Below are 5381 nucleotides of genomic sequence, written 5' to 3' on the forward strand. Positions count from 1 at the left end.
TCAAGTTCAGGTGCAAGCTGAACATGTTCTGCTGACGCACACGTGTAGATTAATAGTCTGAACAGTCTCTCCAAGGATCTTGGGGAGAAAATAACCAAGAGACAAAGTTTTTTAGTAATTGCTTCTGCAGTTACATCTCATCTAAGAAGGAGAGATATGTTTATTCAAAGCTTAGGTGCTGAGAGGACACTGAAGTCTAAAATATTATTTTTCCATCAGCTGAAACCTCATTGAAAACAGTTTTTGATCTCTCAGATATGAATTCAAATGACCCAACTGTTATGTGAATAACACAGCGTGGTGTTTCAGATCACAAATACTTTTGTTCCTTTGAAAAAGACCAGGAAGATCAAACAAATGATTGAGCCCCCTGGGGACAGTAATAAAAAAAAGGTAACAGATTACACCATTTCTGAGAAAACATGCTTTACACACCCCAACATTAAATTCTTTCTCAACACTGTTTTACATTAGAAAGTTCTCGTATCACTCTTACAGCCAACTTATATGCCATATCAAAGTATTACAGCTCTCAGAGGAGTGATCATCCACATCATCATCTCAGTCATTAAAAGTCAGTGAAAGCAACTTTTAATGACACATTCCCTTGTTATTCTTCTAGAAATAACTAGAAAATAATTATATTTTAAAAGCCAATGTTAGAGCCACTGACCTAGAAAATATAGAAAGTTTCTCAGCATGTGTTAAACATTTATCTCAAATCAGCTCTCTTATTACCTTCACTAACACTTATGTCTTTGCCTCTTTGTTATTATGTTTGTCTCTTGACCAGACATCCCCAAATGTACAAATGCATTCACATGATATTAGCTGGACAGATAGGCCTTGAGCCAAAGAACAATTGATTGCATTTTGGTAGTGCTCCAGATCGGGGATTTCCACCATTAGGCAGTTATTGTTTTTAATCCATAACTATGAGTTTAAGGGAGATAGAGGCTTGATTCCAAATCCTAAAGGTATGTTTGCAGGGTCGAGGAATCAATTTAACTTATGAATGACGTGATAGGAATGATGTCTATGGGTGTAATTGTTGGCGAGGCTTTGCAGTCTTTAAATCCCTCTCAGTTTTATACTACAAGGTCTAATGCCTCTGTAAGTCTGGGCTTCGGCCAGATTTGGAGAGCTGTAAGACAAGAAAATGATGATTACAGGAGGGGATATGCTTTTAATGCTTTTCATTTTATAATGAAGTTTGCTTTCCTTTCTTTACCCCTGCCTCCTGATTCTTTGCAGAAGTAGTAATTGCCTTACAGGGATTCTGAGGCAGCACAGCACTCAGTGAGACACTGTCTTAGATATCCATCTATGCCTCTGTTCCTGGGGTAATTACGGTTTGGAGTCACCTCAGGAGATATTGTGGCTCCTCAAACTAGCTGGCTTTGTCAATCTGAGGCGCAGTGTAGAGGGTAATATATGTATGAGACTATGTTTGTGTGACTCTGTGTGTGTATGTGCGTGCACTGTGAAGGTAGGGTCCCCATTTAAATGAAGGGAGTTTGAGGGCGGCTCCTGATGTGAGGTAGGTGATGAAATGACGAGCTTTTTTACAGAATTCAGTTAAGCCAAAGTTTTAGAGTTAGGAAAAGTGCCTCATGCTAGAGTTGGGAAAAGTGCCTCTGACTGAGCCTGTCTAAGTCCATTGGTATTGTTTGGGATGACAGAGGCATAATTGTTTAATGAAATAGGGGCTATTTTTGTCTTATTATGGTGCTGCAGAAGGAAATTACACTATCTCTGCCATTAGGCTATCTTGGGTCATTTTAGGAGTGAGTCGTCTACTATTCAAATATTAATGCGATGGTGCTGTTGTCAAGCAAATTACCTGGAACACACAGGTAATGAATCCCATGAGTGAATAGCTTTTTTTCTCTTTCTCCAAATATTGCAGGAGAACCCTGGCTAAACATAATATACACAGGAAAAATGATATAAAACGAAGGCTGAGAATTATGCCATCAGTTATGATAAAATCAATAAAGAACTAAATCTATCCATAATTAAGGACAAAGTGCATCCCAGTTGGCTCCATCACAACCACAACAACAGTTAATTGCTTTGTGCCTGAGACAGCCTTTTCAAGTACATGGGAATTTGGTCTGACAGCACGCTATCCTTCTTCCAGCACAGAGCGAAACTCCAGTCGGGCTTTGCTTTTTAGATCAGAGGCGTTCTTCTTTTACTCTGTGGTGAGCAGGGCAGCCACTGAACTCTTAGGGGGTGGAGGGAGCCAAGAGCAGTCCAGCCAGTCAATGAGAGGAATCTGATTAACATTTTTATCCTATCTGTGTGTTTCAGTACAGATGCCATCCAAGGAACTGGTGGTGTGTAAATGACCAGAGCGACATCAAACATTTTGGCAAGTGCTTTAAATGACAAGAGTGCAACACAAGAATGACATGCTGCAAAGACTCTTGAATACAAAGGCCGTAGCCATGTAGCCCCGAGAGAGAAGCCTTGATTTATTTACAAACTGCTGGGCTCCATGCTAAGTAACAGCAGCAGAGGCAAACACTGCTGGTGCATGCTTGTATTGTTGCCAAAGTGAAAGAAGCTCAAGAAAGAACCAGAACCCTCATCTCCAATGTTTCTTCCTGATAAGAGGCACCTCATTTGTCCCACACTATATCTGTCAAAACCATCAACTATCAGATGATCATCCTCCCACTGCAAGATTAAGGTGATGCGCTACACAAATCAGCTTTTCAGTAGTGTGTGTGATTGGTTTCACGTTCTGACGTGCTGCTCAGGTTTGATGCCAGTGCTTCTGACAAGTCGCAGTCGCTAGTACAAATGCTTTCCTCTTTAAAATTCTTGCTGAAAATCCTCTTGACTTGCATGGCTTTTTTGACTCCTTTAGTTTCATAGCCTGTTAAAAGACTATCACATCGCATTTTGTCGTCAGTGCTGAATACCTCATTGAAATGCTACTTATTCCACTTTCCTCTGTTTTTTGCTTATTGCACTGAGCAAATGACATTAGAACTATTACTGGAAAATAATTTCAGTCTGGTCTTAATTAGCCCTCAAAGAGTTTTCTCATTAATTTCCTCCATGCATTTCAAGGTTTCATGGAGCTTATATAACCCCTACTTTATGTCAGATGAAACTGCAGCGGAGTTATTTTGTCATTTTTGTCATATCTGTTACATCAACATACCTGACATATTCCCTTATTTGCTGCATGATGTCTTCTTGTAGCCAATTTTTGTGATCATGTCACCACTTTTCTCTGTGACCTTAAGAAGATCCTTCATGTATTGAGCCGATGTTTAGACTTAAAAACTCATTAATCTGATATTCAAAGGTTACTGGGGCTAAATAAAAGCTATTTTCAGGTGTTACAGTTGCTATGAAAACAAGTCTTTAATATTGAATTAAAAGGTGTTTTTGTATGAAGACTTTTTCTCTGCATAGTACAGTTGAAGCTCGACTTCTCTAACATGTATCATTACATTAAACATCTGAATTACTTGATATAACAGTCTGTCAGTTCATGCTACGTTTGAATACACAACATTGCTAGTGATTATGGGTCAGTTTTTTGTAATTTCCTGAATTTAAATCAATTGAAGAGTCCTGATCAAATAGAATCAAGTCATGGAAATAACTTGAAATTTGTACCTGTGGTTCCACTATCCCCTGCATGTCAACACCACAGAGTATCTAACAAATGCTCTTCATGGACACAAATGCTTGTTTTGCCCAAATCTGAAGGCACGGAAGCTCAGGCCCCACAGCTGCCAGCCACAGAGTGACATTCTTTGCCTCCACTGCCCTGAGCTTCTTATTTTCTTGATTTTCCAGATAGTTGGTTCAGCCTGTCCAAAAATGAAATAAGAAAGAGAGCAAGAGAGAGAGAGAGAGAGAGAGAGAGAGAGAGAGAGAGAGAGAAAGAGAGAGAGAGAGAGAGAGAGAGAGAGAGAGAAAGAGAGCACAGAAGTGTTTGTGACATGAGGAGGAGAAGTGACATCTTTTACTGTCATTCTGTTTGCCGAGTCCTCACTAGATGGCAGTGTAGTGTAGGAATATTGTTTGACAATCATATCATAAATTTTCTCAGTCCTATCTGTGTGTGTGTGTGTGTGTGTGTGTGTGTGTGTGTGTGTGTGCGTGCGTGTGTGTGCGTGCGTGTGTGCGTGCGTGTGTGTGTTGATAGGTATATGGTATAAGAAAGGCAATAACTCCTCAAAGTTATGGCACTATGGAGGAAGTTTTTGAGGCCTCACCATATGGATGTTTATTTTAATAATTTGTCTTCATTGGACCGTGACCTTTGACCTCACTGGGTGAACTCTTTGACTGAGCTCTTTGACCAGGGACGTCCTGTGGGTGTGGTTCCACGATTGCAGAAAGCTCAGGAAATGAATGTTTTATCAGTCTGTGCAAAGACAACAACAACAACAGCATAGTGGGTGGGAAAAAGAGAAATGTCTAAATTTAACTCATCAGCTGCTGCCAACTCAAATAAAATCATCTGCGGACAGTTTCCTGTTGGTTTCCCTTCCAAAGCAGATTGGGATTTTCATTAAATGGATACTATCATTTCATGAGAACATAAATTTTACAGCTATCACAGAAATCACAACAAATTCTTATCCACACTATGAGCTGGAATCTGCATTAACATATTTCACACTCTTGGTGGTTCTTGTTGTCAGTGCAAGACAAATTGCACCCAGATCCACTTATAATGGGCATGCAAGCTTTGCTGTCTACAACATATACTGTTTCGTCATTTATCACCACAGTGCATTTGTTTCTATACTCTATCAAAATGGCAACTCACCACCTAATGCGTGTAATTATCGTTTCTACATTCTCCAAAGCAATAGCATGCACTCTTCAGACGCTTGATGTATTCAGGTGGCGCAGTAAAGAGGGAGAGCAGTATATCCTACTCATTCACTGTAAGAGAGTATGTGGGAGGAGGTGATAGCGGGCAAGCATTCACTGTGTGCAATGTCCTCCTCGACAGCAAAATTTAGAGCATGAGCCATACTCAATATGCAGAGGAAAAATATGCCTCACAGAGCTATTGGCAGGAGATTGCTGCAGTTTTCCTCCATTTATAGTTAGATACAGAAGTAGCAAGTCATTTCTGCTCAATAAAACCTTGGTTATTATCTTCAAAGGATCCAGCAGTTATGGAAGTGCTTTAAAATCACATGTGATTTAGGGAAATTAGCCAGAATCACAGAAGAAGGGACACATTATATCCATATATATATATTTTATATAATAAAATATTGGGGGTGGAAGCTTGTCCCTCCCATTTTTTCAGTCCAGTCCAGTCCCATCTGCAAGCTTGGTCTTCAGAACCTCCTCTGACAAGTTTCCCTTGCTTTCCTGTGAGAATAGGC

The sequence above is a fragment of the Thunnus thynnus genome, chromosome 14 (assembly GCF_963924715.1).
Source record: "Thunnus thynnus chromosome 14, fThuThy2.1, whole genome shotgun sequence".
Taxonomy (NCBI): Eukaryota; Metazoa; Chordata; class Actinopteri; order Scombriformes; family Scombridae; genus Thunnus; species Thunnus thynnus.